Source organism: Oncorhynchus kisutch, linkage group LG24 (genome assembly GCF_002021735.2).
Source record: "Oncorhynchus kisutch isolate 150728-3 linkage group LG24, Okis_V2, whole genome shotgun sequence".
Lineage (NCBI taxonomy): Eukaryota > Metazoa > Chordata > Actinopteri > Salmoniformes > Salmonidae > Oncorhynchus > Oncorhynchus kisutch.
The window spans coordinates 15,587,298-15,612,451 of NC_034197.2; the positions used below are offsets into that span (position 1 = coordinate 15,587,298).

The window sequence follows — 25,154 nt, forward strand, 5'->3', positions numbered from 1 at the left end:
ACATGGGTCTGAATTTGGTAAAAAGCCATCTCCTCTTTGGTAATGCGGTGTAAAATGTAATCTCTAGCTCTGCCTGTTGACCAGCTTGGGCTGTCACCTGTTGCCTGTCAAATACTGCTGGTAGCTAGTAGACGTAGCGATGTTGCTCCAGCCCCTGTCCCGATGCACTTGTCCTGGCACTTGATGTGCTTTTGGCTTAAGTGGTTTAGGTTGCTGTGGCCAGTGGCAAAATAAGTCTTCCTGCTGATATTACTCCACACTTTCGACAGTACTCACAGAACATTGTGTTGCTAATTTTGTCCCTCCTTAGCTACTTGAATTCGCAAAGCTGCCCCTCTCGGAACAGGTAGAGCTTTTTCTTTTTCTGAGGAGATGGATCTGTAGCAGCATCTCCGACAGTGTCGTCATCATCTTCTGGTTGTGGTTGATAATTTTCATCATTTGTTTTTTGTCAAAGAAAGATTCAGTTACACCGCATTTCATTGTTGTTGTTCTTGCTAGCTAGCTCATGCCATTACTTAGCTCACAGTTCCGAGGGAATGTTTGCATGAAAAGGGACTGGCTGTGTGCCTGGCGTTTGATTGGTTTAAGTAGCTATATTTAAACATTTGAAGCTTTATGATTGGTTATTATTTGTAAACAGTGTATCTTGTTTGAGCAGTGAATAATATGTGTTATTGTCATACACCGGATAGGTGCAATGAAATGTGTTGTTTTACACAGTCAGTCAGTCATAGTAGTACAGTGCCCCTGGAGCAAATTAGGGTTAAATGGATACTGTTTATATTTACCCAGAGTCAGATGAACATGTGGATACTATTTTTACCTCTCTGTGTCCAGTATGAAGGAAGTTAGACAGTAGTTTTGCAAGCCAATGCTAACTAGTGTTTGTGCAATGCCTTGAAGTCTATGGGTCTCTACGAGCATTGACAGATTTTTCACCTTGACAGCTCGGTATTCGAACCAGCAACCTTTCTGTTACTAGCCCAACACTCTAACCAATAAGCTACCTGACATATTGGATTCTTTTTTTTTTGTCACACGGTGCTCCCAAAATAAAGGTACTGGTCTCACAGCAAAAAAATTTTTTGTCAGATATGTGACCAAATTGGTCGCACTCTAGAGCCCTGTAAACAGGTGAATGATTTCCACAGAGTAAGGCTTTTGTCTCTCCACAGGACATTCTGTTTGTGAGACACTAGTACTCAGGCGTCATGCACCCATTATTTTAGAAGGGGCACAAAGTACGTGAGGATGGTCATTATGCCCAATTCTATGTAAAAAAAAATCTGCATAGTCTATCTAAGCATACCTCTTTACCTCATTGTCATTTTAATGAATGATGCACATTGATTCTTTGAGAACTTCTATGCCTTAGGAGTTTAGTATAACTGCCACGCTGGTATATAGTAGCGTAACCCTAAATATGCTTCTCTGCTAAAATCTGGGTAAAAGATTGAAAGGAATATGAGTCTTATTCAGTACATTTAGTACTTGCTTGCTTTTTTAAAGCTTAACAAACTTACCAGCAGGCATGCCTGCTAAGATAGTTAGACATGCTACTTTATTGATAGCCTGAAATGGCTTGGTAGCTAGTTTTCAGGTTGGGATATTGGAAACCTATCTAGCTGGCTAGCTAAAGCCAACTTCAGAAAATTGCTAGGTGGCTAGTATTACAGAGAAACAATAAAGCATATTGGTTGTATTTATTCACCAAGAAGGCTTAAATAGGCTACATAGCTTGATTCATTTACAAACAATTAATTTACAAATATACCTCCTGCGAATCCTGTCCATCATCGACAGCTAAAATCAAATGCTGTGTGTTTGTATGGAGCTGGTATCACTCTACACTCTCTCTCCTCCTCCACTGACGATACTGTCTGCACGCACTAGACATAGACTATCTAGCATATCTTTGCTCCTTGGAAGGAAGTTTCAAGTGTTATTTGTCACATGCACAAAGAACCACTTGCTAGGGAAAATAGGGGAGGTGTACTCTTTGCTTGGTTCAGTCAGTGTGGCACCTCCGCAATACAGCTTATAGATATTTTGATAATTATAAAACCTGCACTTGAAAAGGAAGTTTAGTAATTAATTGAACATCTGAAATATCTGGATAATTTTAAACAGGACAAATCTGAGGGGGCACATGACCTTGTGCCCCCTATGGTCATGACACCTGCCTCTATGATAAGAACTTGAACAGTTTCACTTGAGATCCCACAGACTGAGTAAAGTAATACACGAGCCACTGATAAAGAAGGAGAGCAGCATGGGACACCGTCCTGCCCAGCCAGTCTGCCGCACTCCCCGTCCCAAGTCCCATTATCACAGTAAAGGCACTGCCTAACTGTTCTGCAGTGTTGGCAGGACAGGGTGGCGCAGGCGAAGTAAGGCTAAGGCTCTGTTCTGCTGCTGAGTGGCATGTGGAGCCTGGCACCGACACTGCAGACACACGGACAGGAGCAGATGGAGCTCAACTCTCCCTGGCTGTCCTGGAGGTTGAAGGGTTGCACTGGATGTCAGCCCGACCTCCACCCCCCTCTCTCTCGATGTGTGACCGCACCAGGACAGAGGCTCTCTGCTTAGTCCCTGTGGGAGTACTCACTCAGGAGCATCCATTCTCTGTCTGGTCGAAACCAGGCCTGCATTACTCAGCACTACCTGGAACACAGGAGGAGATTAGAGTAGAGTGGAGTAGGACCGCTTCCTGATACAGTATCAGGAAGAATGTTCTGCAGTAAGACAATTTGGGAATACAGGGTTTTTTACATTTCTATAGTAATACTTATTCGCTGAATGTAATTTAGAGCTCAATAGCAGTCTTGGATTGGTCTGCATGGCCAATTGGGATTAAATCAATGCTAAAACAGAGAAAGGTTGAATGACGCAGGTTGTACCTGGTATCAGCTTTCCTTCAATATATTCAGCTGAAAAACAATAGGTGGAGGTGAGTCATTTTCAAAAGAACCTCAAAGACCTTTCCCAACATCTCTCTAATGTGGAAAAAAACAAACCGCTAACAAAGCCAAGGAGAATCATGTGGCTGCATGTACGTTGCAGGCTTGGACAGAGGTCTCCCAGAAAGTACTGTTTATTTTGTAGGCCCACAAAGAGGACTTGTTGCAGGAAGTTAATCTGCTAAAACTTCCAAATGACAGTTTTGAGATCATGTAAAGAAGCCTGGTGTTTATCAGTTAACCTCTAGACAAGAACAATAAAAACACAAGATACCAACATGCCTTGCTCACTTTTCCGAATCGGAAGACCAAAGAAAATCTGGTGAGTTTCCCTTTGTCTGTGCTATAGAAAGGAATTTTCTATTGTTTTGGCGTGTGGAAATAGCAATGCATTTCCAGTGCATAAGCGCATATTGATAAGGGTATTTGTTGAACCACTTTACTTGGGACAGACCTGAAGACGTCAGTTTAAAATTCACCAAGTACCGATGTTTGAACATTGTGTTAACACCTTTGATTGGCCCAGTGGTACATGGTAGACAACTATATCAGAAACGTGGAATTTGATTAGCAATATATGCTGCTAAAATGCTAGCGTGATTTTCTCTACTTTTCCATAATGGTGCCAGACTGCCAGTTTTTATTTCTCAGGTAGACAGTTTACTTCCAACAGCAGATATTTGGGATAAATGTTTTGTTGTTTTGCCACCTCCATCTGATCTGTGACCAGTCTAGTTCTCTCTGTCTGTCTGTCTTCCCTCTGAGTTATGTAGGTCAGTGACTGTCCCTACCTAAAGACATTCGCATTAATACTGAGTCATACAATAAAGACAGTCAGTGATTAGTTCTCCTCATGCTGTTTGGGCTGATTAGCATTTACTGTGGAACCATGATTCACCCCTCTGTGTTTGCTCAATGTTATGTAATGCTTATGAAGGCTCATGTCAATTCATATCACAATACCAATAGTGGAGTTTGTCACATTTTAGCTGGGTCTATTTCCATCCTATATCCCGCAGCAATGGCAAATATGAAGTTATGTAGAGTAGAGTGATTGCAAACACCCTGAAGGGAATGAGAATTTAGATAAAAGAGAGTGCCAGTCTGTGAACGATCTACTTACTGCTCTGCAGTCTGCTCCCTCTCTGAGGCTCCGCGTGTGTGTGCAGCGGTCACTTGCGCCCCTTCCCCCGCCACTCTCTGCTCCCTCCCTAGCCTCTCTCCCCTCTAGCCTCTTGTCCTCTCCACGTTGCTGCAGCGAGTGGAGCGAATGTATTAAATCCGGTACTTGTTGTTAAATGGCACCACAGCTCTCCAAGGCATAAATAATCATATTTTTTTAACTAAAAAAAATACATTTTCGAAAAAAGTTATCTGCCTAACATTTTTTTTTCTTTGCTGTCTAAATATTTAATCGGTTCCTTTTTGTTCTCCTTCAAACATTATATTTTTTACTTTGGAGAATTTGTCATTGCATGAGCGACTGAGGGACAGCGTAAGTGTAAAAGTGACGTCATTATTACGTAATGACGTCATCTTGCGACTTCTAGCGACAAACGGAGCAACCAACAGCTATTTTCCTTGAAAATAGTTAGAAACTCTGCTTTTATCATTCCTGTTGCTTCTGCCAGATTTGAATAGTACTCTGAATATTCCTGTGAAGAACTCACAACATTTTTTAAATGTATTTATTTTTACAATTATTTGTATTTTTATCAACAACAAATCAATACAGAAAGTACATGACAAGTACACAAGTATATATAGGTTATATACAATGGACAATCGCGCTAGGGGGTACAATATCACATTACACAAGGACCTTAAGGGACATATATACACTTACAATTCTAACAGCTTTTTTGTTAGTAGAGTATTTAACCGTCTTAAAATACAGTTCAATTTATTTTTGTAGGGTAAGAAAATGTGTTTTTTTTGTTTGTAAATTTACATTTGTGAATGTGAAATTTGGCAAAAAGAATAATGAAATTAATTACATAATGTTTCTGATTATTTCTATCGTATGTAAAGAATCCAAGCAGTACATCTCTCCACAATAGTGTAAAATCTTCATAAATGTGTTCAATTATAAATCTACTGATGTCACATATACATATTGTCATGGTGATCCACATTTTGACGTGACTTGTTGTCAAACTAGGTCTTAGAGGGGGCACTTGTGTCACAGAGACAGCTGGACCCCCTCAATCTGTGTCCCTCTCTAAAATCCTTTAAAAGGAATAGCAGTAATTAGTTGGAATCCTGTGTTGGTTGGTAAACTGGCAGGAGAGGCTCCTAGCCTCCCACGCATGTTTTCTGAAACTAAATCATATAAAAACAAAATCTACATATTTGGAAACAACTATAACTAAGTGAGTGAATGTTATTTATAATAATGGTTATATGGAGAAAATTGGACCTCCCTGAAATGAAAATGTATGGCCCTCACTTCAGCAAAATATATATATATCCTAAACCCTCCCTGAACACTTGAAAGAAAACAAGTTACCCTCCCCTATACCCAAAATAATAATTAGAACAAAGTGGATAGCAGAGAACATGTTTACCCTCACTTGGACAGATCAGAGCCTTATGCAGTTTTAGAAACTGTTCTTCGTCCTGTAAGCGTTACATTGCAACGCATTAATTTTGATAGCACACAGTGTGTCTTTTTTGCAACGAAACTGTACCTGTTTGCAAGTAGTTAAATATGAAAAGTCAAAAGTTAGGCCTACCTTTCCACCCCAGACAGAGTAGGCCTACAGTGGGGAGAACAAGTATTTGATACACTGCCGATTTTGCAGGTTTTCCTACTTAAAAAGCATGTAGAGGTCTGTAATTTTTATCATAGGTACTACCTACTACCCTTTCCACCCCAGACAGAGTAGTCCTACCTTTCCACCCCAGACAGAGTAGGTCTACCTTTCCACCCCAGGCAGAGTAGGCCTACCTTTCCACCCCAGACAGAGTAGGCCTACCTTTCCACCCCAGACAGAGTAGGCCTACCTTTCCACCCCAGGCAGAGTAGGCCTACCTTTCCACCCCAGGCAGAGTAGGCCTACCTTTCCACCCCAGGCAGAGTAGGCCTACCTTTCCACCCCAGGCAGAGTAGGCCTACCTTTCCACCCCAGGCAGAGTAGGCCTACCTTTCCACCCCAGACAGAGTAGGCCTACCTTTCCACCCCAGACAGAGTAGGCCTACCTTTCCACCCCAGGCAGAGTAGACCTACCTTTCCACCCCAGGCAGAGTAGGCCTACCTTTCCACCCCAGGCAGAGTAGGCCTACCTTTCCACCCCAGGCAGAGTAGGCCTACCTTTCCACCCCAGGCAGAGTAGGCCTACCTTTCCACCCCAGGCAGAGTAGGCCTACCTTTCCACCCCAGGCAGAGTAGGCCTACCTTTCCACCCCAGGCAGAGTAGACCTACCTTTCCACCCCAGGCAGAGTAGGCCTACCTTTCCACCCCAGGCAGAGTAGGCCTACCTTTCCACCCCAGGCAGAGTAGGCCTACCTTTCCACCCCAGACAGAGTAGGCCTACCTTTACACCCCAGGCAGAGTAGACCTACCTTTCCACCCCAGGCAGAGTAGACCTACCTTTCCACCCCAGACAGAGTAGGCCTACCTTTCCACCCCAGACAGAGTAGGCCTACCTTTCCACCCCAGGCAGAGTAGGCCTACCTTTCCACCCCAGGCAGAGTAGGCCTACCTTTCCACCCCAGGCAGAGTAGGCCTACCTTTCCACCCCAGGCAGAGTAGGCCTACCTTTCCACCCCAGGCAGAGTAGACCTACCTTTCCACCCCAGGCAGAGTAGGCCTACCTTTCCACCCCAGACAGAGTAGGCCTACCTTTCCACCCCAGACAGAGTAGGCCTACCAACATAAAGCCCTCTTGTGGTTAGTAAAGTCTAATTAAAATGAAGACAGTTTAAATTAATTATGCTTACTCGATTTTGCCCACTTTCAGCACCATGAGTTGTCCTTTTCCGATTGATTTTGCCGCTACTGCTGCTTCAAGCTATAGCACCACAATGTAAATTCCTTGAATCTGGTTTATTGTGAGGTCAATACTGCTGATAAATACATCAGGGGCAAGAAAAATATTGTTTTTAATAATATAATAACAATATAATTAGTAAGTAGCAAGCTATCAAATTTGACCTTCGGTTCTCCTCATCTTTGTGCTCTACTTCTCAAACTGAACAGAACATAAGGCAGCTAGTTCTCATGTAAGATAGTCCCAAAAAAATGTACTACCTTTGGACTTTGACTCTCCTCCTGAACTGCCTGCCACCTTAGGCCTACATAGCAAAGCAATTGGTTAGACAGCACACAGCAAGTGCAAAGCCGGTCTCAGGGTTGGAATATCCATTGCAGTGTGTAATGCAGCCTAGTTTTATTTACACCATCCCAACAGCTATCTTAGAAATATAACTTTGCTCCACTGTGAATCTGTTCATTAGACTAACTCCTCATCTCTGGACTCTGAGCTTCAGCCAGGGCCATCCATGACTCAGCTTAGCCCCGGAGAGAGAGCCTTCACACAGGCAGGCTACTTCTGCAGATACACTCACTATAAATACAGGCCACAGGGCCCAAGGTTTAGATAACCACAACCTCTATCTCAAGGAAGGATACTGATCCTTGGAATTGGTTTCACAGGGGAAAAAATGTATCATGCTTGTTGCCAAATTATCTGTTTCAATACATGTCTAAATGAGCAGAAACTGTTAATTTGTTGAGACATATGTCACAATATTACACTTCAGGCAAAGTGGTTTATATAAGGGTGTTGTATGGTGGTGAATGCTGTGACTTTGCCTGTGGTTGTATGCCCTCTAGTGGCCCAGTGTACCCAACCCAATGGATTCAGTGTCTAGCATGGATTCAGCATCTAGCATAAATTCAGCAGATTAAAGTCTAAAAGATTTGCATTTGATTTTGTAATTATGTTCTGTGAAAACCCACTGATGTGTGAGCCCCTCTGTGTTGGGTAAACTGAGGTTAGAGATGTCATTTTGCACATTCCTCTATTTGTGTACAGTGTACGGTACACTAAAGAACCAGAGGTGTCATTTCACATCTCCCTCTGTTTCTGACACCACTGTACATTACTAACCCGGGCTTATGTCACCATGCATGTGTACGCTTCTCTGTGCACGTAGAGCTGAGTTGTCTAGCTGGCATAGAGGGGGACAAGGGGGGGAGAACACTGTCATACCCAATCAGCCAAGACTGTCTCCTCTCATCTCCTTCAGCCCGCTGTCTGTTCTGTCTGACTAAATATAGCAAGAGAGACACAACCTAGCCCCCTGGTTCTCACAGACACACCAGTCCAAAGACCAGTTTCATTATTATAATAGTTTTTTTCAAAGTCACACACAGCACCAGAACAAGTGTCATCATCACCACCAAACGTACTGATGAAAGCAGCGGGCTGGAGGATGAGACTGTTTGACTGCACCAGTAATTCTTCACAGAAAACATTGTGTTTTTCTCATTTGATATCGGGCTTGAATTTGTCATGTTAGAAGAAGTCATTTGGTAACCTTTCGAGCAGTTCAGTCCTATTTTCCCCATAATATTATTTTCTTGTGTGCTGACATCTTTGAGAAGGTACACACTTTCTATAGGGTATGCAGTATACATTAAGGTACTTTAAGGATAAAGCATTGGTGACGTGTGTGGATGGTTAAACAACATACACAGGGATGTTCTATGTGAAAAGGCTATTGATAGATACAGGAAAACTGGTGTTTTAAGCCAACAGAGGCCAGACACTGAGCTGAGGTCAGATCAGTCGTGTACAGTACTTTTAACACTCTACCTCCTGTTTAGAGGAGCTTTAAGCCTCTCCCTGGGGATTTGGGATGTAATCCATTTTCCAGCACTATGCTGCAGGGGTTTTATCCTCCCATGTTGTTATTGTTATCTGATTGACAGACTAACAGACAGCACTCAGTGATAGAAGGCATGACCTTTCCTAGCAGAATAATACAACAACATGGAGAGATGATAGCGACTGCTTTTGTTTCCCACTATTGTTTAAAAGGCACTTCTGCATCATGGTGATTTCCCTTGGTTGTTGTTTCCCCACAGGATCTCACGGTTTTACGGATTTGACTTTATATTCTGACGTTTATCCAACATCAAATTTCAGCATCCTTCTATTTCTCCAAAACTAAAATGTGTTTTTAAGTTAAGGGTTTAGGTTTGGATAGGCTTAAAACATTAAGTTTAGGCATTCATTCAGAATGGTTAAGGTTTCAGATGGAGTTAAAACCAACAATTAAAACAAAACATTTTAAAACAAAAAAGTCTCTACCACTGAACACGCAACCTTCTTATCCCAGAGTCATGGGATTACATCCCAGAGTCATGGGATTACATCCCAGAGTCATGGGATTACATCCCAGAGTCATGGGATTACATCCCAGAGTCATGAGCGAGTTTATTAGCAAGTGCATCGGAGATGTCGTACCCAGTGTGACTATTAAAACCTTTCCTAACCAGAAACCGTGGATTGATGGCAGCATTCGCGCAAACCTGAATGCGCAAACCACCGCTTTCAATCATGGTAAATCGACTGGAAACATGACCAAATACAAACAATGCAGCTATTCCCTCCGCAAGGTAATCAAACAAGTAAAGTGTCAGTATAGAGACAAAGTAGAGTCTCAAATCAACGGCTCAAACACGAGACGCATGTGGCAGGGGCTACAGTCAATCACGGATTACAAAAAGAAAACTAGCCCCGTCGCGGACATCGACGTCTCGCTCCCAGACAAATTAAACAACTTCTTTGCTCGCTTTGAGGACAATACAGTGCCACTGACACGGCCCGCTAGCAAAGCCTGTGGGCTCTCCTTCTCCGCGGCCAACGTGAGTAAAACATTCAAACGTGTTAACCCTCGCAAGGCTGCTGGCCCAGACGGCATCCAACGCCGTTTCCTCAGAGCATGCGCAGACCAGCTGGCTGGTGTGTTTATGGACATATTCAATCAATCTCTATCCCAGTCTGCTGTGCCCACATGCTTCAAGATGGCCACCATTGTTCCTGTTCCCAAGAAAGCTAAGGTAACTGAAGTAAATGACTATCTCACTCACTTCTGTCTTCATGAAGTGCTTTGAGAGACTAGTCAAGGATCATATTGCCTCCACCCTACCTGACACCCTAGTCCCTCTCCAATTTGTTTACCGCCCCAAAAGGTCCAATGACGATGCAATCGCCAACACACTGCACACTGCCCTATCCCATCTGGGATAGGGCAGAATGCTGTTCATTGGCTACAGATCAACATTTAACACCATGGTACCTTCCAAACTCATCATTAAGCTCGAGACCCTGGGTCTCAACTTCGCCCTGTGCAACTGGGTCCTGGACTTTCTGACGGGCCGCCTCCAGGTGGTGAAGGTAGGAAACAGCATCTCCACCCCGCTGAATCTCAACACTGGGGCCCCATAAGGCTGCGTTCTCAGCCCTCTCCTGTGCTCCCTGTGTGGCCATGCACGCCTCCAACTCAATCATCAAGTTTGAAGACGACACTACAGTGGTAGGCTTGATTACCAACAATGACGAGACAGCCTACAGGGAGGAGGTGAGAGCACTTGGAGTGTTGTCAGGAAAACAACCTCTCACTCAACGTCAACAAAACAAAGGAGATGATCGTGGACTTCAGGAAACAGCAGAGGGAGCACCCCCCCATCCACATCGATGGGACAGTAGAGGAGAAGGTGGAAAGTTTTAAGTTCCTCGGCGTATACATCACAGACAAACTGAAATGGTCCACCCACACAGACAGCTTGGTGAAGAAGGCACAACAGTAGAGGAGAAGGTGGAAAGGTCGGGAGGCTGAAGAAATTTGGCTAGTCACCTAAAACCCTCACAAACCTTTACAGATGCACAATCGAGAGCATCCCGTCGGGCTGTATCACCGCCTGGTACGGCAAATGCACCGCCCTCAACCGCATGGCTCTCCAGATGGTAGTGCGGTCTGTACAACGCATCACCGGGTGCAAACTACCTGCCCTCCATAACACCTACAGTACCCGATGTCACAGGAAGGCCAAAAAGATAATCAAGGACAACAACCACCTGAACCACTGCCTGTTCACCCCGCTATCATCCAGAAGGCGAGGTCAGTACAGGTGCATCAAAGCTGGGACCGAGAGACTGAAAAACAGCTTCTATCTCAAGGCCATCAGACTGTTAAATAGCCATCACTAACAGAGAGGCTGCGGCCAACATACAGACTCAAATCTCTGGTTACTTTAATAAATGGACTTAATAAAGGTATCACTCACTTTAAATAATGTCACTTTAATAATGTTTACATATCCTACATTACTCATCTCATATGTATATACTGTATTCTATACCATCTACTGCATCTTGCCTATATATTATTATTCATCCCTGTACATTGGTGTGTATTAGGTAGTTGTTGTGAATTTGTTAGATTACTTGTTAGATATTACTGTACTGTCGGAACTAGAAGTACAAGAATTTTGCTACATTCACGTTAACATCTGCTACCCATGTGTATGTGACCAATATGATTTGATTTGATTCCATCTAGAGTCATGGGATTACGACCAGTGGTGTTGTGCAAATTCTTTTGGCGAGGGAGTGTGTTTTTTCTTTGTGACCTCATCATTTCCTCAATCAAAGTACCGACAGATGTAGCGTATTGAATCATATCATTATATACTATGCATACAATGAATTCCACCTCCAATTGCAACATCTGCCTATGCCCACACATTTTTTTTTGATACACTCAAACACCAAGTTAGGCATACATCATTTCAAAATAGGTCATTATCACTGTCAATCGTGCATGATACTTCTTCATGTTTTACTGGTGAAACTGCATCTCCAAACTGCATCTCCATATATATATATATATTTCGTTCTATTGTTTTTCATGGAATTTTAGTGGTAATTAAATATACTTATTTTTAGAGGTTTAATTAATTAATTAATTAATATAATGAATTGATAATTTATCAGTAGCTTCTCGATTGAAAACATTCCTAAGTGGGGATTGAGAATCTGAAGGTGTTGCAGGAGAGGATGTGGTTTATTCAGAATCACCTGCTCTTTTTAATGCATACTAATGATGCAGGCAGCTGTCAGGGGAGGTAAAGGTACATAAGGTGCATGTAGGCTGGCTGGTACCTATCACACAGTCTCATCACACAACACTTTGCTCACAAATGGAATACTTCAGTCACTTAGTTATTCAATGTTTTGAAAAGAGCATCCAATTTGAATCGGGTGGAGTGCTTATACCAGTCAAAAGTTTTAAAAGCTCCTAATCATTCAAGTGTTTTTCTTTATTTGTACTATTTTCTACATTGTAGAATAATAGTGAAGACCTCAAAACTATGAAATAACACATATGGAATCCTGTAGTAACCAAAAAAGTGTTAAACAAATCCAAATATATTTATTCTTCAAAGTAGCCACCCTTTGCCTTGATGAAAGCTTTGCACACTCTTGGCATTCACTCAACCAGCTTCATGAGGAATGTTTTTCCAACAGTCTTTGAAGGAATTCCCACATATGCTGAGAACTTGCTTTTCCTTCACTCTACGGTCCAACTCATCCCAAACCATCTCAATTGGGTTGAGGTCGGCTGATTGTGGAGGCCATGTCATCTGATGCAGCACCCCAACACTTTTGACTAGTACTGTATATATACATACAGTGGGGCAAAAAAGTATTTAGTCAGCCACCAATTGTGCAAGTTCTCCCACTTAAAAAGATGAGAGAGGCCTGTAATTTTTATCATAGGTACACTTCAACTATGACAGACAAATGACAATGACAATGCCAATGACAATGCATGACAATGCCCCCGTGCACAAAGCGAGGTCTATGTCAAGATCGGTGTGGAAGAACTGGCCTGTAGAGAGCCCTGACCTCAACCCTATCGAACACCTTTGGGATGAATTGGAACGTCGACTGCGAGCCAGGCAAGGCTTAATCGCCCAGATGTCCACATACTTTTGGTCATGTAGTGTATTACTTCAAATAGATTCTGTCATTGTGTCATGTGTTACAAATGTCCCCATTTGAAAAGTCATGCTTCAAGCTTTCCAGACTGTGGTTTGTTTGCCATGGCAGCCAAACACTTCAATTCTCGATAAGGGTTAAGAAACAACTAAGATAAGAAAACAGTTATCTTTTAATGTCGTGCCAAATGGTCCTTTACCAAATGACTTTTGTTGAGGAACCCATTAAGAATGTCTCTCAGAGTCAGACTAATCTGCCTTTTTGACTGCTGTCCAATATTTCCATTATTTGGTGCCTCTTAAGGCTGCAGGTAGATGTCATTTTGAAGGAGAGATATGGTCTTAAAACACACTGTGATGCCAGAGGAGAATGTTGAGAATTGTGCACTTTTAGTAGGATATGCAATTCATCATATTTGCCCAGAGGTGACCTGTGTGTCACATTGCTCTGAGTGGATGGGATAGGACGTGTGTGCTGGCGTGTGTGATGCATGTGACACATGATGCATGGCTCCGTGCAGGGAAAACACACAGAGAGGAATAGCATTACACCCATGCCGAGAAGTACTTGAATTGTAATGTTTGGAGGAAAATTATTTTCCAAAGACTACTCTTGGGATGTGATGCTTGTGTTAATTTCCTCAACAAAAAAGTTACAAAAATATTTGTCAAACACCTATTTCTCAGAGGCAATTGACAAGACTATAACTGACTAAATAGACCCAGAAAAAAACAGGTGCAACGTTTATGGCCATGTCGCAGCAGTGTGTAGGAAGGAGATGTGGTAAGTGTGCAGGAGGGCATGGAAGGATGGTCAAGTTTTGGTGGATAAAGTTGTGTTTGTTAACTGTAGGGGTGTCCATGTTGTTAGGGATCGTAAGTGTCCGGTGCTAGAGAGACTGATTGAGTGGCCAGAGTCAAAGTAGTGCAGGAAGTGCCCGTATGCTGAGGCAGTGAAGCAAGTGGAGGAGGATGGGTCAAGGGTGCGGGATCCTGAGATGATTACAGTGAGTAGTAGATTGGTGCCAGCACAGAGGCATAGGCCAACGAGTGATTTATGCTTCATCAAGGTTGGCTTCTTAGCGTTCATAGTAATGGTTATCATCCGTACCGCATAGATCACAGAAAATATATTGTAAATCACAGAAAATATATGTTATGGTGGCAGCTGCAGAAAACTATTTGGGTATACATGATTTGACTTCAGAAGAGCTACAGGGTGTGTTTAGTGGTGGTTCCTGTCCTCCCAGACTGTTGGCGTGGTGCAAAGTAGTGGAATGGGGTAGTGGGTTTTTATTGAGTGTAAGTGGTGGTGTCTGGGGCTATATTTCATAGAGGAACAGGACTAATGAAGATAATTTAATGTTGGTAGGCTGTGACTGGCCTCACACTCCAGTACAGTAGGTGGCGGTATATGCACCTAAACGTTGGCAGCGATCCGCCATCTGAATTCCAAAGAAGAAGAAGAGGAGGAGCGTGGGCAGACAGGTTCCGCTCTGTCTCAGTATTGAGTTTAATAGTAAAACAACAGTCTAGCTGTTTTTCTCTCCCTTGAGTATAGAAAAGTAATCTGTCTTTGAATTTGTAGTCTCACATAACCTTCCCACTTTCCCCACTGCATTTCATAGCCAGGTTCTGTAGCCAACGTAGCCAAGCCTCCCTGTTTTCCTCAGAGAAAAGGGCTTGATTCTAACCCTTACCGTTCAAAAGATATGACCCGTAATACCGCGGCTACGTTTTTTTCTTTCTGAAGTTCTTTGGCAGGCCGCATATCACTGGCCATTCTAAAACTAGGCTACCTGCGAACCGTATCGTTAACCATTTGTTTAGGCTACACATTTTCAGTCGTGTTACTTCATTAGCTACCTATAGCTACCAATTCGGGGTGCGTTCAGCGGGACACAACATTTTGGAACATTCAGATAGAAATATGCCATGTAGAACAAATATGCCTCTCTGACATATAATAAGAAATAATGGCGGCTCTATTCATGTCATTTCTATCTGCAACTGAACGTGACCCTTGTAACATTACCAGTAGCCTTGGACCAGGACTCGAGCACTGGGAATTCAGCCATAGGGACTTGTGACTCGACTATTGGTGACTCGAATTTGAACATAGGGAACTCTGACTCGAGCACAGGTGATTTGGCACTCGATTCGGACTCTAGGTTTAGTGTCTCAAAACAGTCCTTCGCTCTCTTTCAAAGTCATTAGCCCATTCTACTTTGGACACCAATGTGGCGCCGGCATCTGTGGAACGTTGATGATAACGATGGCGATGATGCCGTAAAACCCATACTACTCTCATACATGTTTGTCATATTTCTGCTGTTGGGAAGAGAATAGGGTGGTATGCAGAACAATATGTTGGTAGGACAAGGTTATGTACGTTTGTGCACATGGCAGTCAGTGATTTCTGTTTACAGAGGTTAATGAGGCAATGCAAATGTGATGTGACTAAAATGAAAGGGAATATAGTTGACTAAAATGAAAGGGAATATAGTTGACTAAAATGAAAGGGAATATAGTTGACTAAAATGAAAGGGAATATAGTTGACTAAAATGAAAGGGAATATAGTTGACTAAAATGGCCCACTGTTTTTGTAAGTTTGACAATAGACTAAATCAGTATTGAACTGACGAAACATTTGACTGACTTATTTAGTCAAAATGACTACGACTAAATCTAAATGAGTGCCAAAATGAACACTGTCACCCACACCACACGCACACATACACACACACACACACACACACACACACACACACACACACACACACACACACACACACACACACACACACACACACACACACACACAGAGAGAGAGAGAGGAGACAGTGATGCATCACATTAGCCTGTCTAAAGCACTGCTTAAAAGGAATTGCTTTTTTCCTCTGGGACAATCGCTCTCCCATCCATCTGAAATTGTGCCCATTTGGGCCAGCTCCATCACAAGGCCTGAGGGCTAAGATGGACATTTCAAGGGCCCCTGAGGGGAGCAGGTGGATCTTAGTCCAGCAGGTGTTATTTATGTGTTCATTCACAACACATGCTCTGCTCCTGTCTGGCTGTTAAAGGACAGACCAGGACAGGCCAAGAGTGACTGGTGGCAGCCAGGTCAGTCCAGCACAGGACAGAGAAAGTTTCCAGTTTTATTAGTGGTATGTGCAGGATACACATGGTATACACCATCCAACTAAACACGGACTTACATGTTCCTTCTGGACAATGCAACAACAATAAGACATGATATAATCTAAGAGTAAGAGCTGGACATCATGGATGGGATGTCACCTGTTTGGAACATAGATTAGGTTAGAGGGGTAGGAGTAGTGGTGGCTATTCAGCATGATACATGTTAATTGGGGTGGGGACTGGCTATATGTCTGTTGAGGGGGCAGGGGAGGGCTCTGTGTTGAGGATCTGTGTGGAGGAGGTAATGTTACCTACATTCACCTGGGGGCAGCCCGTCAGGAAGAACTCGTCCAGTTGCATAGGGAGGAGTTCAGACCCAGGGCTGTGAGCTTTGTGGTGAGCTTAGAGGGCACTATGGTATTGAAGACCGAGCTGCAGTCGATGAACAGCCTCCTCGTATAATCATTCCTCTTGTCCAGGTGCGTGAGTGCAGTGTGCAGTGCACTGTCTGTGGGAGGAGGTGATGTGGTCTTTGACGAGCATCTCGAAGCAATTCATGATGACCAAAGTGAGTGCTACGGGTCAGTAGTCGTTCAGTTCCTTTCCTTTTCTTAAGCACGGGGGTGATAGTGGACATCTTGAAGCAGATGGCCTGAGCTAGAGAGAGATTGCAAATGTTGGCGAACACAACAGCTTGCTGGTCTGCTCATACTCAGAAGGCGTGGCTAGGGACGTCGTCTGGGCCGGAAGCCTTGCGAGGGTTAATACTTTTGAATGACTTACTTACATCCTCCTTGGAGACTGTAAACACGCAGCCCTCGTTGTCCTCTGGGGCTCTCCTCGGCAGCTCAGAGTCGTTTTGCTCCAAGTGTGATAAAAAAGTGTTTAGCGCGTCTGATAGGGTGGCGTTGGTGTCCGCGAGCGTGACTGGCTTTCTGTTTGTAATCCGTGATCGTTAAAACCCCCTGCCACATACGCCTTATTAAGCCAGAGGCCGACTGCAAACATCTGCCATGATGTTAATGTGTTAGAGGGAATGGAGGGGACATGGGGACTGACAGAGACACTGGGAGTGTTGCAGAATTCACATGTTTACTGAACATGCGGCAGTGTAGCGGCAGTGTAGCCTAGTGGTTAGAGCATTGGACTAGTAACCGAAAGGTTGCAAGTTCAAATCCCCGAGCTGACAAGGTACAAAATCTGTCGTTCTGCCCTTGAACAGGCAGTTAACCCACTGTTCCTAGGCCGTCATTGAAAATAAGAATTTGTTCTTAACTGACTTGCCTAGTAAAATAAAGGTAAAAAAAAAAAAAAAAAAAAAAAAAAAGTGGAACACTTCCTTTACATGTTACACCTATCACAATGCTACTGTATGAATGTTGTTTGGAAATGAAATTAGCATGTACTGTTGGCGCAAGTACGACATGTAAGCCAGCCCATGTTCATTTTTTAAACAAGAGGCTAGATTTATAAAGAAAGACACGAAGGAGGACACACAGAACATCTGCTTGCTATATTTTTTAAGCAACAGGTTTATTTCCTCATGTTAAAGCCATATCAACAGTCAATAATACCACCAGGTATCCGAGGCAGAGCCATATCAACAGTCAATAATACCACCAGGTATCCGAGGCAGAGCCATATCAACAGTCAATAATACCGCCAGGTATCCGAGGCAGAGCCATATCAACAGTCAATAATACCGCCAGGTATCCGAGGCAGAGCCATATCAACAGTCAATAATACCGCCAGGTATCTGAGGCAGAGCCATATCAACAGTCAATAATACCGCCAGGTATCTGAGGCAGAGCCATATCAACAGTCAATAATACCGCCAGGTATCCGAGGCAGAGCCATATCAACAGTCAATAATACCGCCAGGTATCTGAGGCAGAGCCATATCAAAAGTCAATAATACCGCCAGGTATCTGAGGCAGAGCCATATCAACAGTCAATAATACCGCCAGGTATCTGAGGCAGAGCCATATCAACAGTCAATAATACCGCCAGGTATCTGAGGCAGAGCCATATCAACAGTCAATAATACTGCCAGGTATCTGAGGCAGAGCCATATCAACAGTCAATAATACCGCCAGGTATCTGAGGCAGAGCCATATCAACAGTCAATAATACCGCCAGGTATCCGAGGCAGAGCCATATCAACAGTCAATAATACCACCAGGTATCTGATCCCATGTGATGGGGTCGTAAACCCCGGGCAGGCTCTGGGGTCAACTGATGGTCACACGCAATCAGCCAGCCATCCAGATCTCACAGATGACACCCTGGACAGCTCTGCTCTCCTCTCCATCCACGCAAACACTGGCCTCTCTCTGACACACCAGTAAATGAGAGGGGAAAGACAGAAGTAATCATAGTGGTTTGGTTTCTGTCTTTTTCCCTTCAGCTCATATATTGACACACATGAAATGTAGTAGTCACAGTAGAGCCCCACCAGCTCCTCACTACACTATATTACTGGTGGTCACAGCAGAGCCCCACCAGCTCCTCACTACACTATATTACTGGTGGTCACAGCAGAGCCCCACCAGTTCCTCACTACACTATATTACTGGTGGTCACAGCAGAGCCCCACCAGTTCCTCACTACACTATATTACTGGTAGTCACAGCAGAGCCCCACCAGCTCCTCACTACACTATATTACTGGTGGTCACAGCAGAGCCCCACCAGCTCCTCACTACACTATATTACTGGTGGTCACAGCAGAGCCCCACCAGCTACTCACTACACTCCACTGCTGGTGGTCACGCTCCTCAATATACTACTGGTGGTCCAGCAGTTCCTTTCTACACTACACTACTGGTGGCTTCGGCGATATACCGTTTATACCATATACCGGGTATTTTCAAATACCAACTGTATGATTTTCAATACTGTTCCCAACATTTTTGGGGTTGGGGGCACCCCCGTCTCGCTGAGGCTTCGGTGCTACGCTGCTGCTTATGACTAACTATAAGTGAAGTATAACTATAAGAAATCTGAGAAATCAAATAAATGATATCCAGCTCAGGGCTCCAGCTATTCATTTGGTTTGCTAACTTGCTAGCTAAGTGGCTAGATTTCAAGATCAAGCTTCTTGGTTACAGAAGAGACATTCAATCCCCTCCTGGATCAAGATCCCTGTTGCCTTAATTGTTTGGTGCGTAAAAAAAAGTATATACATATGTATATATACAGAACCAGTCAAAAGTTTGGACACACCTACTCTTTGAAGGGTTTTTCTTTATTTTTACTATTTTTACTACTATAGTGAAGACATCAAAACTATGAAATAACACATGGAATCATATAGTAACCAAAAAAGTGTTAAACAAATCTAAATATATTTGAGATTTTTCAAAGTAGCATTCTCTCAACCAGCTTCATGAGGTAGTCACCTGGAATGCATTTCAATTAACAGGTGTTCCTTGTTAATTTGTGGAATTTCTTTCCTCCTTAATGCGTTTGAGCCAATCAGTTGTGTGACAAGGTAGGGTTGGCATACACAAGATGGCCCTATTTGGTAAAAGACCAAGTCCATATTATGGCAAGAACAGCTCAAAAAAGCAAAGAGAAACGAAGATCAGTCAATCTGGAATGAAAACGGAAACACAGTGGGACAGGACAGCAGGTGTTAGAGGGAAAGATGGGGAGCGAGAGAGGGAGAGAAAGGGAGGAGTCCATCAAAGTAAGACCCTCTCTTATCGCCTCCTTCTCAAAACCCATTGGAGAAGAAGGTCAGAAGGGAGGGACCTACCCACTGGGCACACACTGGTTGAATCAACATTGTTTCTATGTCATTTCAATGAAATTAATATAGACGTTGAAATTAATGATAGACTTTGAATTGACGTCTGTGCCCAGAGGGTATGGCTTTGTCATAAAATGGGTTTTGTGAAAATGACGAAGAGAGAAGGACGTATGTGAAATTTGCAGTTTGACATGAAAATCCAATTTTCAAACGTGAACTAGATGTACATTTAATGTGAAACCATATTTTGCCATGTATTACATTTTTAACATGTTAACACCACCTTTTCAAGGGAAGAGCATTAAAACCATTCACCTCACACATGAATAGCAGATGATTATTACAATACACAAATACATATAAAGCCTGTTCAATAAATCCCTTGTCTCCTGGCATACCAAACACCACCAGTAGGATGAATCATACTTCTCCTGTATGACTATGCTCCAGAGCACATGTTTTAGTAAAGGCAAGTCCACTTAGTGTTTCTACATACCTGAGGGGACAAACAAACATATGCTTTAGATGAAGAGAACATCGCCAGGGACATTAAGTCTGTTAGAAGCTAAATGTGGCAGGAGGACTATATGATATGACTATATGATATGAGCTTTTCCTCTTTATTGCAGGTGTGTAATCACTGTTTCTCTGGTATTAGTCATGAAATGCTCCTCTGCTTTTATCCTCTCAATCCAAATGATTCTCTCTTACTGGAAAACTAATGATAGAAACATCATAAACCCACACTCAATATATGAAGTTCACGATTCACTCTGTGTGTGTGTGTGTGCGTGCATGCCTGTGTGTGTGTGTGCGTTCATGCCTGTGTGTGTGTGTGCGCGTGCATGCCTGTGTGTGTGCGTGCGCCTGTGTGTGTGTGTGTGTGTGTGCGTGCATGCCTGTGTGTGTGTGTGCGTGCATGCCTGTGTGTGTGTACGTGCGTGCCTGTGTGTGTGTGTGTGTGCGCGTGCCTGTGTGTGCTTGCGTGCCTTTTTGCGTGTCTGTCCGTGTGTCGGGGTAAGGGCAGATCTATTCTCTCCTGTGTAACTGATTTGGTTGCCAGAGCAACCGGTCCTAGCTAGGGAGGCATGTTGTTTAATTAAGGTGAGGTGTAATGAACGCAGAGGAGAAGAGAACAAACCTCCATCAAACAGCCCTGCCCAGCCCAGCCTCTCAGCCTCTCAACATGGGATCAGGCTTCACTCTCTCTCTCTCTCTCTCTCTCTCTCTCTCTCTCTCTCGCTTTCTCTCGCTTTCTCTCTCTCTCTCTCTCTCTCTCTCTCTCTCGCTTTCTCTCTCGCTTTCTCTCTCTTTCTCTCTCGCTTTCTTTCTCCCAGTCCAAGCATGGGCGGGGGAGGGGCACCGTGCCACAGAGGGAGGAAGAGAGGGAGGTTTTGAGAGAGAGAACGGATGAATGGGAGATCTAGAGAGAGAGCGCTAGAAAGGGAGGAAAAATACGGCCAGCCTAGCAGGGCAGAAGTTGGTGTGACAGCCCAGAGGCTCCACTTGTCAGGCAGGTGTGTAGCAGTCAGAGGGAGAGAGTTGAGACAGAGTGATCAGACGGGAGGAGAGAGTTGAGACTGAGTGATCAGACAGGAGAAGAGAGTTGAGAGTGATCAGACGGGAGGAGAGAGCGAGAGAGTCGTGTCTTAGTCATCTGCTTCTTGACTGGTCTCTGATATATTTATCTGGGAGAAAGACTGCATACAGCTGACACAGAGTGAGTAACTTACTTATTTATTTGTGTTTGTCATGTTTGCTCTGATAGTACCTACCGCTGTTACTATATGCCCCACTAATTTCACTCTGTAGCATAATATATAGGTTGGATTTGTTTGTAAACTGATATGCAGGAGGTTTACGTAGAGGCACGCAGCGAGCAGGCAGAAGGCAGGCAGGATGGCAGGCAGGCAGGTGGCAGGCAGGTGCACAGAGCATACAGTATGTAATGTGTCATGCGCGACATGCTTTTGTTCTGTTGAACAACTCGTAATGAGGAGGAAAGAGGAGAGTTCCCCCGCTGCTCTGATGAGATGATTTTGTTATTTAGCTATGTGCTCTGGCAGTGTGGAGTGCTGCACAGTGTGTTTCCTCCTGCCTGATTCCTGTCATGGGGAAATAATTATTCATCTATATTAGAACTATGCACACTTACGCACAAACACACACACACACACATACACACACACACACTCTATACAGTTGACCATTTCATTCCACTATTCTGATAGTCCCCTTAGCAGACATGTCTTAATTCAATTCCTCCCACACCCACCAGCACCTCTTCCTTCTCATTGTCCTCCTCAGGGAGTCAGAGTGTCTGCTAGCTGGCGTGTCTGGGCTCCCACACCCTGTCCATCCACAGTGTGTGTGTGTGTGTGTGTCTGGGCTCCCACACTCTGTCCATCCAACGTGTGTGTGTCTGGGCTCACTGTGCTGGGCGGTTGATCTCTCATAGGACAGACTAGAGCTGCCTGCCTGGCTTCATTGAATTCCACTGAAGACACACTGGTGTCAACTTCATCTCCTCAAGAGACTCACTGCTGTCTGTCAGGAAGGTCTCTCTTTCTCTGTAAGATGAAGAGAGCAGCTCTACCAGTCAGTCAGTCAGTCAGACACAGCAGACGTGATAATGACTTTACCAACAGGTATATCACCCCACATACTGTAGTGTGGCTGATGAATTGTCCTTGTTTACATTATTTAATAGATCCTTAGCATGGACAAAGACAGTGGCTAATTAAACATTGATTAGCTTTTAACAAGAGGGGGCGATTCAATTTCTTATTTCTGCTTAAATCTCTGCATGGGCTGTGCTTGATGACTTAGCCTAAGGGATAGTGAATCTATCTGTACAGGAACATCCGTGCCTCCGTGCTGGCTACAATGGAGAGAACGGCTACAGTACCACATGAGAGGGGGTTCACTCGAACGTCTGTCAGGAGGAATGAAAGACCGAGAGGGAGAGTGCTGTTTACACACACACCTCCAGACTAATAGCAGTATTGATATCCGCGTGTGTTTTCACAGTCTTACTGTAGGAGTTCTATGTCCGATTATAATTGTCATATGATGTGTCAGTTCCAAAACCACCAGCGATCATTTTCAGATCTGCTGGTCCTATATGTTTGACATGTCTGTTGATAAAAGATGACTGATGCAGTTTGTACAGTACTGTGCCGATATGTGCGTATACATTTCTTATAATAGACTTGACCCACTGGGCACGCCACATCATTTCAACGCAGGTAGTATTTGGTTGATTACGTTTATCAATGAGATTACAACCTATTTTCACACACTCAAAAAAGACAGTCAAAAATGTGTTATCACTGTGCTTTAAACCATCTTAAAAACACAACCAAATTCCAGTGAAGAAGCAATGTGTCAGATTGTTGGTTTAGTTGTCACCTAAATGTAACATCCCTGTGGTTTCAACCATTTAAAAGAGTTCAAATATTTTGATTTTGTTTATTTATACAACAACTTAATGATGTGCTTCATCTACTAGCACAACCAAATGACCTCGATTGTAATTGAGACTATTTAAGTACATGGTGCCAGTGTTCAATGCCGTTTGAGATTTTGCATAGATTATTATAGGAATTGTCTCCACAGCCTTGCAACATTTGCATGCTTTCTATGATTACATAAGTAGATGTTTATTGTTACAGTAACCTGCATCGTGTTTGGTTTACAATGCAACCAAATATGAAGATTTAAATGAGACGTATCTACTTTGTATCCACTGAAGATGCTATTTCCATAGCTATTCACATGGCCGTAACACATCTGGACAAGAGGAACACCTATGTGAGAATGCTGTTCATTGACCTCAGTTCAGCATTCAACACTATCGTTCCCTCCAAGCTTGATACCAAGTTCAGAGCCCTGGGTCTGGTCACCACCCTCACCTACCGCTGCACCATCGAGAGCTTCCTGACCAGTTACATAATGGCCTGGTACGTGAATTGCTCCATCTGCGACCACCAGGCCCTCCAGCGGGTGGTGAAGACGGACCAGTACATCACTGGGACCTATGCCCTACAGTGGGTGGGGAAGACGGACCAGTACATCACTGGGACTGGGGCCCTCCAGCGGGTGGTGAAGACGGACCAGTACATCACTGGGACCGTGGCCCTCCAGCGGGTGGTGAAGACAGCCCAGTACATCACTGGGACCGGGGCCCTCCAGCGGGTGGTGAAGACAGCCCAGTACATCACTGGGACCGGGGCCCTCCAGCGGGTGGTGAAGACAGCCCAGTACATCAATGGGACCGGGGCCCTCCAGCGGGTGGTGAAGACAGCCCAGTACATCAATGGGACCGGGGCCCTCCAGCGGGTGGTGAAGACGGACCAGTACATCACTGGGACTGGGGCCCTCCAGCGGGTGGTGAAGACGGACCAGTACATCACTGGGACCGGGGCCCTCCAGCGGGTGGTGAAGACGGGCCAAGTACATCACTGGGACCGTGGCCCTCCAGCGGGTGGGGAAGACAGCCCAGTACATCAATGGGACCGGGGCCCTCCAGCGGGTGGTGAAGACAGCCCAGTACATCAATGGGACCGGGGCCCTCCAGCGGGTGGTGAAGACGGACCAGTACATCAATGGGACCGGGGCCCTCCAGCGGGTGGTGAAGACAGCCCAGTACATCAATGGGACCGGGGCCCTCCAGCGGGTGGTGAAGACAGCCCAGTACATCACTGGGAACGTGCTCCCACCCATCTAGGACATCTACTGGAAACGGTGCCTGAGGAAGTCCTGCAGCATCATCAAGGACCCCACACACCAGCCACGAGCTGTTCTCTTCCTTACCGTCGGGTAAGGTTTGATACCAATAGGCTCAGAGATAGTTGGACAATGTATACAGTACCATGCGTATCCCATACATACAACTAATAAAACATGAAACTTCGGGATTCATATTTTCCTGAAAATCGGCCAATTTCAATACCGGGCATAATTAATCATTCAAGTCGGAAATACCCATTTAATACCTTTAAAACCAAGATATGGTCACTAATGCAGAGTTCTCCTCAAATTAGAGGGGTGTTGGACCATCTTGTCAGCTTGGCTGCACCACTATGTAAAGATTTTAGAGTTAATGAAACTGATATTTAGTAATGACCACCAATGATCGCCGTTCATAAATGCTGAGTGTTATCATGTTGCTCCATTTATTAGCGCATTTCAGCAGTAGACTATCTGGACACAGAGCGCTCTCAGGACACACCGAGCTCAATGTTGTCAAATCGTACAAACTTCAACAAATGACAGAA

General features: G+C 44.1%; 1 protein-coding gene and 1 long non-coding RNA gene across 22 annotated transcripts in view; one reads left to right on the forward strand and one right to left on the reverse strand.

Moving 5' to 3' along the window:
- The window catches only part of LOC109869428 (rap1 GTPase-activating protein 1-like), a 108,959-nt gene that overhangs the window by 50,010 nt on the left and 33,795 nt on the right, over positions 1-25,154 (forward strand). The window contains exon 1 of one of the 21 annotated variants that reach the window (XM_031803912.1): positions 21,211-21,595. The exons of 18 other annotated variants lie outside the window; for them this stretch is intronic. The gene's annotated coding sequence lies outside the window, so the exon portion shown is untranslated. Of the gene's footprint in view, positions 1-21,210; positions 21,596-25,154 lie in introns of those variants that run through there. 2 more of the 21 variants (XM_031803908.1, XM_031803909.1) reach the window with 2 other exon arrangements.
- On the reverse strand, positions 340-4,439 carry LOC116356984 (uncharacterized). Its single transcript, XR_004205267.1, has 3 exons — positions 4,087-4,439; positions 2,904-2,933; positions 340-2,667 (listed from the first exon to the last, which is right to left on the reverse strand). It is a non-coding gene; the product is annotated as an uncharacterized LOC116356984 (long non-coding RNA).